The sequence below is a fragment of the Balaenoptera borealis genome, assembly GCF_965194805.1.
Source record: "Balaenoptera borealis genome assembly, chromosome: 18".
Lineage (NCBI taxonomy): Eukaryota > Metazoa > Chordata > Mammalia > Artiodactyla > Balaenopteridae > Balaenoptera > Balaenoptera borealis.
Window position 1 is genome coordinate 27,081,504 of NC_138877.1, and position 13,165 is coordinate 27,094,668.

General features: G+C 39.1%; 1 pseudogene across 1 annotated transcript in view; it reads left to right on the forward strand.

Moving 5' to 3' along the window:
• The first annotated feature begins 514 nt into the window (after positions 1–514).
• The window catches only part of LOC309615804 (pterin-4-alpha-carbinolamine dehydratase 2-like), a 32,595-nt pseudogene continuing 19,944 nt past the window's right edge, over positions 515–13,165 (forward strand). The window contains exons 1-3 of the transcript in view: positions 515–589; positions 1,642–1,773; positions 2,524–2,684. The product of the transcript in view is annotated as a pterin-4-alpha-carbinolamine dehydratase 2-like (transcript). The remainder of the gene's footprint in view (positions 590–1,641; positions 1,774–2,523; positions 2,685–13,165) is intronic.

A 13,165-nucleotide genomic window follows, 5' to 3' on the forward strand; every position in this document is an offset into this window, starting at 1 on the left:
GCACAGGGGTAAGAGATTTGTGGGTTCTATTTGCATTTCTCTGCTAAGGACAGTCAGAAAGTTCATGCTGACTCCTAAAAGGAGCAGGGGAATGCCATAGAGAACCTTCTTGGGGTAAGAAACTAGTGAGATTGCTAACCTCATTAAAGAAAATTCAGAACAGGACAAATCTAAAGAGATGCATCTGACACTGGACTTTTAAAGTTATCCCTCCAGCCCCAGACCTTCAACTCAAGAGAAATGGCAAGTATAGTGAAAATGAAGGATCTCTGGGCCTGGTTATGCAATGCCTTTTCATTTGTTCAGGTCATGCCTTGGACTTTGGGAAGCCATCCTTGATATCTGAAGGCTGGGTTATGTGCCCCCCCTAAGTGCCCCCTTAGCACAGTGTGCCATCCCACAGCAAGGCCCATGTCTGTGAGATGTAGGGGTACTGAGTGCAGGGCTCACAGAGACATTCCAGGAACTTGGAAAGGACTTGCAGGGTGAGTAGAGCAGGCAGTCCTTTTCTAGCATGTGTAGTCTGCTCTGTAAAATAAACCCCATCACCTTCAATGGCTCCTATGTAACTCTCACCCAGAATGTGACGGTGAGTGTGGACTTTAGGATTTAATTTCCTTCTCCAAAGTCTTAGGCAAACTTTGTGAATGAGCACAGTACCTTCTCCTTGTGGATTTATGAGGACTGCCTATCTCATCCCCTGGCAAAGTCTTCAACGAGGGTCAGTTTCCTTCTTATTACTTGCAAACAACCCTGGAAGAAGTGGCATTTTACCCTGTCCAAAATTAGATAACAATCTGGAGAAATTTGTGGTGAAGGTGGTTGACTCAGGCGAGAATCCAGAGGGAATTAACTGAATTAATATTTGAAAAGCACACAGCACCATATAAGTGTTAAAATATTACTGCTGCTCTTATTATTATCAGACACTAAGGCATCATGCAGACCAGAACATTATTTCCTAAACCACTGAATTTCTGATATTGTAAAGAAAAAAAGTACACTTTAGATTTTGGAAGCCCCCAAAATAAAACATGGAAGTGCTCTTGGCTCGAGGCTTATTCTATTTAACACCTTTCAATAGGGCAACATCTGGATGTTATCATGGCTTGGCAAGATGAGATGTCGAAATTACAAATTCTGGAAATGCTGTGCATTAGGCACTCTTGTCTTTGCCTGTAATTGCCTTAAAGATATGAAAGAGCCTGATTGTAATAACTCCCCTAGTGTAACTATTCTTCATTTCTATTCTGCAAGAGAAGATAGCAGGAAGTGGTATCATTCTAAGGATATGAGTAAGGAGAGAGGGGAGCTAATCCTTCAATATGTGTGCCCCGCATCTCAAATAAGTACCAAACAACAGTGTGAAAGGATTACCGGTAATCATATATATATATATATATATATATATATATATATATATATATCCCTTAACCTATTAACTGGAATAATTGTTGCACTAAGATAAGGAGTCCCTAAGTCTTCCAAGCTAGGTGGCCCTAGGCCAGAAAGCATTTATTATTTATTTCCTAAAGTCCTGTTCCCCAATGATAGGGATGGAAATTTGGCAGAGTCGGTCTGCCCTTGTCAAGCAAGAGAAATGGTTGTTTCATTTTTAATCTGGATCTTTTCCCCTGACAGATAAACCTGAAGAGTGCTGTTAAGGATGGGATGAATTGGGCTCCTGGTGATGGCTGTGGGAAGGGTGAAAGATACGGCAGCCTAGGACTACAGTCATTGTCATGTGACTGCAGGCCTTTTAGAAGGAAACAGGTAGAACCAGCCATTTCTGTGACTTCAGCAAGGAGAAAGTTTGTCTCAAACATGTTTTGAATTCTTTCGGTGGACTTTCTCCCTTCAGGGAATGTATTGAAGGCCTTTGGGCTGAGCTGGGATGATGGGAAAAACTGAGTACTATTCTATCTAGCTGGGTTTGTTTTGCCCTTGGGTACCATGAAGCTTTGTGGGCAGTGAGTGCTGTGGTCCAACAGCTCTAGCTGGAGGTGGACTGCAGTGAACAAGGGCAAGTAGGGTATGTCTGAGTAACCTGTGGTATCTGTGGTCAAATGCCATGTCCACCAACAACCAAGGCAAGTAGCAGTTTAATCCTCATGGGTCATCCATCTGATCTGTGGAGACTGCCACACTGTATGATTATAGTTCCCAAGTAGGCTTTTGTTTTGGACCCCAAAATAATTTAGATTTAATGTTATATAAGGTGGGAAGTTGCTGCAGGGTTTTAGCAGGTTTTGATGTATATTTAGAACAAAAGTGGTGAACCAGTCAGGAGAATGAACACACAATAGTAATTTAAACAGGGAAAACTACTGCATACAAATTTTTAACTAGTTAAAGGTTATTACCACTAAGAACTCTAAAGGGAACCCTCAAGAACACAGGCATAAGATGTAGAAAGCAGTCATTACTTACGGGACCGAGAGAGAGCACGCAAGGAAAGGACAAAACTGGAAGAGGTTCCCCTCCCTGCCGCCAAGGGTATGACTCATTAGTGTGGTCCAGTAGAGGGCAGAGGAGTTCGCTGAGGCGCTGCAGGCTGGGCTGGTGAGCAGGAAGCCACCTGGTGGAGTGTGGAAGGAACTCGTGGGAGGGTTTGCGTCGCTGGGTCTCCTGGACACCACCGGCAAGGGAACTGTGGAATGGCGAGAAATTACGCTCAAGGCTCAGTAGGAACAAACGCGCTGGAACCAGGAAGAGAAGCCCCTTCCTCTTGCAGTCTCCCTCCAGCGCCCTCTACTGACAAGACCTGACACTGTGCCCCCTCGCAAAAGAAATGTTTATTAGGTTCAGCTCCAGTATCTCCAAGCAGGGCAGAGAAGGGTATATTTGGTGCTCAGAGACAATAAAGTAACTGGTACAGGTGGTGAAGAAAAGGTTGGCTTGAAGAAGGGAGAGTCTGGGGGCTGGAGTGGATGGGGTGGCGGGTAAGGTATGATGAGGTTGCTTAGAAGGATGCACTGACCTTGGTCCTGAAACGCGGCTGAGAGAGCCGGGATACAGGGAGGGAGGGATTAGAGTGGTATTGATGAGGTAGAATAGATAGGACTTCATTGCGGATAAGATGGAGACGCGGGAGAGGGAAGCATGAAGGATGGCCCCAGGTTTAGGGGACTTCCTAGCTGGGAGAAAGAATAAATTTGGGTTTGATGGGAAGATAATGAATTCTGTTTGGACATGTCAATTTATGGTACCTGTAGAATATCCTGACAAGATTCAGAATTTCCTGGAAAAAACACTATGGATTCACATGTGTAGTGGGGCTATGGATTACCACAACTGCAACAAAATTCCCATGTGGAAAAAAAAAGGAATGAAAAATAAAGTTCCACCTTAAGAAGAATTTAAGTAAATTCTTTTTTACGAAAAAAAAAACTTTCTTCAAATTCATAAAAGTCATACAAATTTCAATTAAAGCCTGGAGCTATGTTACTTTTTCTTCAAAACGCCCTAAGGCTTTAATTTAGACTGTGGGTCATCATCAGAGTCCAGTGTGTGTGTGAGTGTGTGTGTGTGTTTATTTCTGTATGTTTTTGTTTTTTTGTACAGGAAGAAACTTTTTAAATATGTATATAATTCCCAAATGAGTGAAGTTTCTGTATTAAGCATTCTAAGAAATGTAATATTTTACTATGGTAATGATTTATTGCAGGTCAAAAGTTGGTTAGACAAACATGTATAAACTCAAAGGAAGGACGTGGGGTTAATGGGCTGAAAAGCCAAAAAAAATATATAATTCTCCCCTAGCATTTATTTCTTGTGCCAAACATCACGGCACTTAGTTGTATTCTGTATTTTGTGTCTAATTATTTTCTGTACATAACTCTTGCTTCCTCTTCTGTGCTAAATTCCAAGACAGCAGGAAAGATTCCACATGTTATTTATTCTTCCCAGTTTAATAATAGGTTCTCAAGAAAGACTTCATTTGTATTGCTCAACTAATGTTTATTAGGCATCACTCTGACCCTACACAGGTAAAATGATCCTTGGAAATGATATGAAAAACACACAGTTTTTTTCCTTAAAGAGTTCATAATTTAAAGAGAGAAAAACACAGAAAAAGCCCATTTTCATAAAATATGGTTAGGTGCTTAAAGTGATCATCCTTTTTCTAGGCAGACCCTTCAATTTTTTTTTATTTGATTTTTATTTTATATTGGGATATAGTTGATTTACAATGTTGTGTTAATTTCAGGTGTACGGCAAAGTCGTTCAGTTATACATATATCCATTCTATTTTAGATTCTTTTCCCATGTAGGTTATTACAGAGTACTGAGTAGAGTTCCCTTTGCTATATAGTAGGTCCTTGTTGATTACCTATTTTATATATAGTACATAGTGTGTATATGTTAATCCCAACCTCCTAATTTATCCTCCCTTCCCTCACCTTTCCCCTTTGGTAACCCTAAGTTTGTTTTCGAAGCCTGAGTCTGTTTCTGTTTTGTAAATAAGTTCAGAACTTTCAATTTTCAGTGAGTCTTTGGACTAATGAGGCAGGAAGTACCATCTTTTCTTCACACTAAAATTTGTGAGCTGACTGGGTTTATCAGACACTGTGTGGGCTGATCAGATCTCCAGTAGTGTTTGTTTGCTAAAATCAAATGAATGTTCACATATTATACAGAATTATACTGGAGGGAACATCAGAACAGGCTAAAGCTTTATAAACTTGACAAGAACGTTGGGAAGATTAGCAAGTTAATATTTCACAAAGTGCTTTGAAGATAGAAAGTGCCAACATAACTGCTAATTATTATTATTAGCCCCACAACCTTTTTCTTTTTCCCTTTAATGTTAGATCTATCATAAAACTTCTTAACTTCAAGGGAAATTATTTTTTTAGATGAGCATTTTTTTAATGAAGTCAAATGTTAATATATGCATTTATGGAAATACCGTTTCTTCCATTATTATTTTTTATCCTCCCTAGAAGGCAGAGATTGTGTCATTTATCTATTTTGTAAGGGGTCTAGCAAGGCAATACTCATTTTGTCACTTTAGAAGTGTGTTGGCAATGGCTGGCTTACCTTTAAGAGAAGCAAAATGCGTGTTTAGAATCCTAGCTGTGACTGCAAACTACCAAGATTAAAAAAAAGAATCAGAACTTAAGTAACTAAAGAGATTTGCATTTTAAAGTGGTCACCAGGGGAGATTGTAGAGTCTATTCTACCAGAGATGCTGACATTACTCCAAATATTTTGGTTCTCCTTATTTGAAATTGCTTTCAGAAGCACTTTTACAAACGATATTAAGAGCTAGTGTCATTACTTCATGTCACATCTTATGTATGAAAAGAGCATGAGAGATCAAAAGCGGGAAATGTACCCAAAGGGACCTCTCTGTATTGGTGTGTGTAAGGCTTGGAGAGTTAATGAGTTAGAAATCCATTGTAATAATGTGAAGCAAACCATCCTAATGCTTTACCCACTGTATAAGCTTGAGAAAATTTCAAACACAAACATTGAAAGGCTTTAGAGCATTTTAAAATTTAGATGTTCTGTTAAACTTGGTTGCTTGGGATAAAAATCAAAACTGTGTTTAAAAGACATTCACTAAAGAAGAAAAAAAAAGCAAACATAATAACACCACACACACACACACACATGCACACACACACACACCCCTCTACCCACTCTTTTTCCAGTAGCTTGATTAGATATTCTGAAAAACCAGCTCAGTTCCCACCAGGTTTCTTCCTTTTTTCCATCACAGGCAATGATAGCCAGAAATTTTTGGTTACTTTCCTCCTTTTTCTCATCAACCTGATTTGTTGCCAGGAAAGAAGAGGAAAGAGAAATAGATAATGCGCAGCTGGAACACGGAGTTGGCTGAATCGTTGCAGGCTTTTATTCCTTTCCCTATCTGCCGCGTCTGTTTAAGGCTGCATTGGTTTGCTAAGGCTTCTGTAATAAAGTACCTCCAACTGGGTGGCTTAAACAACAGAAATTTATTGTCTCATGGTTCTGGAGGTTAGAAGTCTAGATCAAAGTGTCAAGAGGGCTGATTCGTGGTAAGGGCTGTGTAGAAGGATATGTTCCATGCTTTTCTCCTAGCTTCTGTGGGTTTGCTGACAATTTTTGTTGTTCCTTGTCTTGTCAACACATTACCCCGACCTCTACCATGATGTTCACCAGGCATTCTTCTTGTGTGCATGCCTGTCCTCACATTTCCCCTTTTATAAGTACACCAGTCAAGTCAGATTGGGGTACACTCTAATGACCTCATTTTAACTTAATTACCTCTGTAAAGAACATATCCTTAAATAAGATCACATTCCGAGGTACCAGAGGGTTAGGACTTCAACATATAAATTTGAGGGGGGACATAATTCAACCTCTAACAAGCCTAGAATGGGAGTGTACAGAGAAATGAGAATGTGGGGAAACAGCAGGCATCACAGCTTGATCTTTTGTACTATGGCACGTATGAACAGGAAGTCATTCCTCTCACTTTCATAAATTGCCATGCTTATAAGGATCTAGGCTAAGAAATCTTTATCATGTCCATCTCAGGTAGATTTCCATAACACTTTACCTGTACCTAACTTATGACCCTCACAATTTTCTACCTTGAATTACAGTTCCTTACGTACCCAAGTTACCTCTCCTATAAAACTATAAACTCCTTGAAAGTAGTATCTAATTCATATTTATTTTTATTCCTTGACCTAGCAGAGTGCCTTGTACATAATAGATACTCAATAAATTGTCATTGAATCTATAAATCCATGCAAGCTTTATAGTTACAGAGTTCCAAGAGTATACAAACTCATTGCCAAGCACTATATCAGTCAGGATAGGTTAGGTTGTGCTGCAGGATCAACCAACTCCTAACTCTCAGTGACTCAATACAACAAAGTTTATTTCTTGCTCAGGCAAAATCTTCTGCAGGTCCAGAGAATTCTCCAAGGTGGTCATGTTCAATTGTGGGAGCAAGGCACCCCAGGAAACTCAGCATGAAACTTCAGTGTTTCCTGTGGCAGGAGAAGAGATCATGGAGAAACCAGCACTGGATCTTAAATGTTTCAGCTGAAAAGTGACACATGTCACTCTGCTCCCAGTCTGTTGGCCAGAAGTAGTGTCATGACCATAATGACCCAAATGCAAGGGGGCTAAGAAATGTTATCTTCCACATGTCAAGAAGGGGAGGAGGACTAGAAATGCTGCTGAACACTAGTAATTTCTACCTTAGGCACTTTTCCCCCTAAAAGGTATATTTTATATTAGCACTGTGTTTCATAGGGCATTTATTGAGCCCTTACTATGTGCCAGGCAATGTTCTAAATGCTGGTGGTCCAACATACAAAAGACAGACTAGAGGCTACATTCCAGTGTGGCACAAGGATGACAAAGGGGTGACCAAATAAATAAGTGAGATATCTGCATACCGTAATAAATGCTATAAAGAAAATAGAACAGGATAATATGGTGGAGAATAACTTCCCTGTGATCTCAGCACCAGTATGTCCTAAGGCTCTTCATCTTCTATTGAAAAGTTAGTGCTTATTTTTGCTTTCTCATATAATTCAAAATGTAATATAATCATTCTTCTACTGTGTTATACTAACTGAAACCCAATTGAAGAGAACCTTTAAATTTCTGGAATTTGAAACCCTCCAACACATTTTTAGGTATTAAAGTCAAGTAATGAGAAAATTAAGTCACACAGAATATTTATAAAAAGAAAAAATAATTTTAAAAAAGAAACACACACAAGCTGTTTTAGTTATCTATTGCTATATAATAAACCGCCTCAAAACTTAGTGGTTTAAAACAGCAGCAATCATGTACTCACTCATGTTTCTGCAATTTGGCCCAGACTTGGTGGGGAAAGCCCATCTGTGCTCCATGTCTGCTGGGCTGGAATGTCCAAGATGTTTTCATTCTTCATTAATGACTTAGGTGGATGACTGTAATTGCAGAGGCTATCTAGGTATCTCTGTATCTCTCTGTGGCCTTTCCTCTCTCTCTTTCTAGCTTGGGCTTCCTCACAGTATGGCAGCTGGGTTTCAAGATGGAGCATTCCAAAAGGATAAGCCCAATACATAGTTGCTTATTAAGCCTTTTCTGGCATTGCAATTGCTAATGTTCAGTTAAAACCAAAGCTTGTTCCATGGTCAAGTGCAGAGTCAATCAAGGAGGCAACTTTACGTTCTACCCTTTCTGAGTCTCCCATAGTCTCATTCCATTAGAGCATCAGACTCAGGCTTGAAGTCTAGAATCTCATTGTCTAAATCAGGTCCAGGGAGGATAAGGCTTCTTAGGTGTGGTGGCTTTCAAGCTCAATACCTCTAAGGTAAATAGATAAGTTGTCTTTACCCTTTCTGCCTACCACCCACAATCTATAATCGTGGAGCAAGGACAGAAAACAAAAGCACCTATTCAGAGAGGGGAAATGGGAGAAACATGAGTCACTAGTCCTTAGCAAGTCTGAAATCTAGTTGGGTACATAATGCCAGTTTCATGGTTAGGTCCTAGTTCTGCTATCTGGTGGTGGTTCTCCATGGCTGCAACTGAGTCACTTTTTCAGTTTTCTTTCTGCACAAAGAAGGTTGAGGGGATAAGGTTTTCTTTTAATTTTGAAATTCAAGTTTCATTTTGAAATACTTCTGTCTCTTTTAGTCCAATCTGGCAATGTTGATATTGTATAATTCTCTTAAAAACTTTGTGGATTTCTTATAAATCTTATTATGGGTTCATTTCATTAGGCAGTAGTTTTGTCATATCCATAAAGATTGACCCCTTTCTAATTTTGCCTGCAAGTCAGGGTGCTGTAGGACTGTGCCCTTAATATACTTAGAAGACCTTTTTTTTTTTTCCTCCTAGATGAGAGATTCTATGAGTCCTGAGGATTATTAGAAGCCCCTTTGTCTAGCCAGGAGTATATGAGGCAGTGCCCTAAATCTTTCTGAGTTCTCATAAGCAACATCTTTGATTCAGTCTTTACTTTGAGGTCTCATTTTACTGGTAGTGCCCTGGATTTGATATTTTTTGAGGCAATTTCTTACTTTGAAAATATTTTACCAACTTACACTGGGGGTAAGAATTTGTTTTATATTTAAACCCCCAATTCGTTTACATTTGCTTTAAATTCTGCTTGAAAACGAAGTTACTATTTTAGCTCATCTTACTCCTTCCATAAATTATCTTAAGCAACTAAAAGACGTCAAGTGCTACTTTCAGCGTTCTGTATCATCCTTAGCTGGATCTACAGATTAGGTATCCTTTCTGTTTTCCATGTTACTGTAGATGACAGTTTTGCTAATTAATCTGCACATACATAACTTGGGTTTTCTTTTCTCCAGCTTCAAAAAGCAATTCCTACTGCTTTTCTAATGATTACTAAGAGTCTTCTTGAGGTTTGTCAGGTCTCTGCTCACTTCACTAGTTTAGGTTTTTGTTGTAGCATTACTTCAACTCTGGGTACCAATTTCAAATTTTCAAGTTATCTTAAGGGGCTGTTTTACTAATTGTTCTGCCCTTACATACCTCAAGACCTTTTTTCTCCAGCTTCCAATAGCTATTGCTTTACTGCCTTTTCATTCTCTACTAACACAGAAGTACAAACAAAAATCTCTTCCAAGTTATTTCCTTAGGACAATAAGTACACATTTAATTTGATCTCCTATATTTTCTGAATCAAAAGTTATAGCATGAATAGCCATAATTGCCATTATTAAAATTTCTCACTGCCAAAGATTCAGTTTTCTTAGACTTAGAAAAAATTGCATTCAATAGTTCTCTTTTCTTTCCTACTTTTTCTCTTTCTTCTTTCTCTCTTTCTCTCTCTCTTTTCCCTCCCTCCTTCTTTCCTCACTCATGCATTAATTCATAAAATATTTACTGAGTACTTCTTATGAGCCAAGCACATAGTATTTGTCATTAAGGTACAGAAATAAATAAAACAATTTGTTTGCTTGCCTGAAGCTTATATTCTAGGGAGGAACTAATTCTTAGTCACCCTAAAAATCATGTGAACCAGAGAACCTATTTTGGTTATTTGATAACCCAAGTGAAAATTCTAAAGTGAGAAAAGTTCATCTTTGATTCACTTCTTTTCACCTGTTGGTGAACTCTTTCCCACCTTTGGAATTCCTCTCCCTGGAGCCCACCATTCTTACATTTTTCCTAGGAAGACTTTGTTGTCTGCTAGGTTTCCCCCAGAAAAGGCTTCAGGATCTACCCATATTTTTCCTGTCTTTCTTTACACGAATACATTTATCTCTACCTTCTTTGATTCCGCCAAGGCCTTGCTTTTGACTCAGGTTCCCCAAACTCATTTTCAGTAATATGATATTGAGTAATCATTGCTTTCTTGGATAAAATAATAACAGAAAAGAGTATCCTAAAAATGTAATGCCTCAACCTAAAGAGTATCTAAAATTATGCCTGGGCCTGTGATGGAGATATGTAGGGGTAAGTTGGCCTTTCAGGCTTCCTTAGATTGCTATGGCAATTCCACATGGCTTCTGTACCTCCTAAGATTCTCCATGTGAACCAGGCCACGTGCTGGAGAAGGCACGCTTTCAACTGTGGGTAAAACCAATGGCTGTGCAATTAAATTTATCCATTGTTTTTTTCAAACTAGAGAGGTTTGCAATGTAGGTCTTGCTTCTGCCTTGGAAAACACCTTATGGCCCCTCAAGTTGCTGATGGGACCTGACCAGCCCAGGGGTAAAATTTCTGCCTCATGGCCACCAGAACTCTGATTACAAGTGCAAGTAACTTTGTGACCAGCATTTGCTCTTCATATTTACTTGAAACAAATCTATGTTAATTTATCTCTTTTGAATATTTAACACCTGAGAAAGAAGATTTCCAACCCCACCCTCTTTTTTTCCTCATGCAATTTTCTTTTATGATTGTTTATGCCATCGTCTGCATCAGCTGGCCTGGATATCCAAGGGGAAGGTAAGACAGTGAACGTGACCCACTCATAGTGTTTGTAGCTCCCCACCGCATTGGGGTTTTACTTGTGGGGATTAAATAGAGGTATCTGAACCCCAAAGAGGCAGTTCAGCCCAGGGAGATAGTCCAGCGCCTGGCTCCCAGTGAACAGATGGAGGATAGAAGCTGTGGAGTCCTGCTCTGCCCCTTGACACCTGTGGGACCTGTTAGGTCTGGAAATTGCTACATTTCTATAAACGTGGAATGTTCTCAAGTGAAGAGAATACTGGGAAAGACTCAACCTCTTCAAATGATAGTTTCTTAATGTATAAAATATGAATAAGAACATCTGCTCAGCTTTCCCAAATATGAGTTGTAGTTATAGCTCTGGTCATCCTGGGAATGGAGGTGTTCATCAATTTCTGACAGAGTTTCTGCAAACCAAAACAAAAATATATTCCTGCTGAGACAGACAGGTCTAACTGACTTTCTGACTCAGCTTGAATTGCTGTTGGTGGTCACATAAATTTGCTTTTCTGTGCTTCTTGGAGAGCAAGTTGAGATGGAGAAACAGAGAGGGACATTCCTTTGTACTTTTGTTACTATCTGAAATAATTTTATTTCCCTCTCTCTGTAGGAATAAAAATAGAATCCAAAAATGTTCCCTTTCTCTGGGGATAGTTAGGTGTGAAACAGCTTAAAGCCATCATCTAAACAGTTAGACAAAGCTACTTTTTTTTTAGGGAGGGAAGGTATAATCCTATTATCTTTGTGTGGTTATCAGCGCCACTTGAAATTCCAATTAGTGCAGCTAATCACCATGGGCTCCTCTGGCACTTAGCTGGCAAACAGCTAAGTCTAATTAATACTTTGGAGTGGTGGGTAAATGGCATTTATTTTATTCCTTCAGACACATTTTCTAAGTAAAATTCTGATTTGGGGCTTGTTTCACTGCCAATGGGCAATTTATAAAAAAGAACAAAGAAATAATTCTGTATGAAACTAACAAAATAAGGTCCTTAAGTGATCTTGTCAAATCTGAGAGGAACTAGGGGTCCCAGAGATAAAGAAAGGTAGGATACTTGATGGCCAGTCAAAAGTATATTTCTCATCTATTTATTATTTTTTTAAAATGTATAAAACAGGAGAGGCATTATTCATTTAAACTCAGATTTGTATAAAGAGTCATTACCATTTGACTCATTAACAACGATTCTTTGCCTAGAAACAGGATAAAGTATTAATAACCCAGGACTCTGGGTCTTTTTATTCAAATGGCTTAGAGCCAGGGTTGCAGGCAAGTTCATTATAATTACCTGGGTAATCTCCAAGCAAAATAATATCAATGCCTTCTCTGTGATCAGTAGGCATTTTAAATAGGAACTAGGGCTTGGCAACTGTGTTCCTTTATGCAGAAGTTCTCTATTAGCACCTGCTCCCCAAATTCAGAGTCCCACAGTCTCCTGTCCTAGAAAGGTCCTGGAGTTGACTTGGATGTGAGTCAGCTTCTCATGGGGAAGCCAGCCTTGACCACATGCCCAATGTTAACCAACATGGTCTACAGATGCCTTGGAGGAAGAGGCAGATATGCTCACAACTTAGTCAAACCCACCATGACTACCGAAAAATCTATTCTGCTGGTTATCAACCTCTCAATGTCTGAAGAAAATCACTACAATATTAATATTAACCCAAAGAGTAAGGGTCTGGTTTTCTTTCAAGGCTGTCTCTCTCCGTGGTCCTGGTGGATTCCTATACTTGTGTCTCAGAGTAACTTGTTTATAATTCAACAATTGCTTTGCTCTCTCTCTCTCTCTTTTTTTTAAAAAGTGCATATTTACAGAGACTTCCAGACTTTCTAAACCAGAAAATGCTGTTGAGAAGAATAATGAGTCCTAAAGTTTTGTAAATTCCTCTGGTTTTGAGTTCAAGCCTTTGACTGGGCCCTGGTATGGGAAAAGGGGACACTTATTTTTAAGACAAGAATTCTGTGTTTAATTTTTGGGAATATGAAAGCACTGAATGTTTACTTGGGAAGGGATTTGAAGCCTTTTGTAGGCTTTTTGAGTTTTTCAGATAAACGCAATCCACACCACCGTTCTTAGGCAAAGTGGTTCTGCAAGTAGCTCTTCCAGGAACCAAGAGCTGTTCCCCAATGGATAAGCATTATTCTGTATAATTATGGATATTTTCCCTTCCAAAAATATTTTTTTTTTCTAGAAGCTGCTGTTTCAAAGGCTTTCAATTCTGTGTGTCATTATCA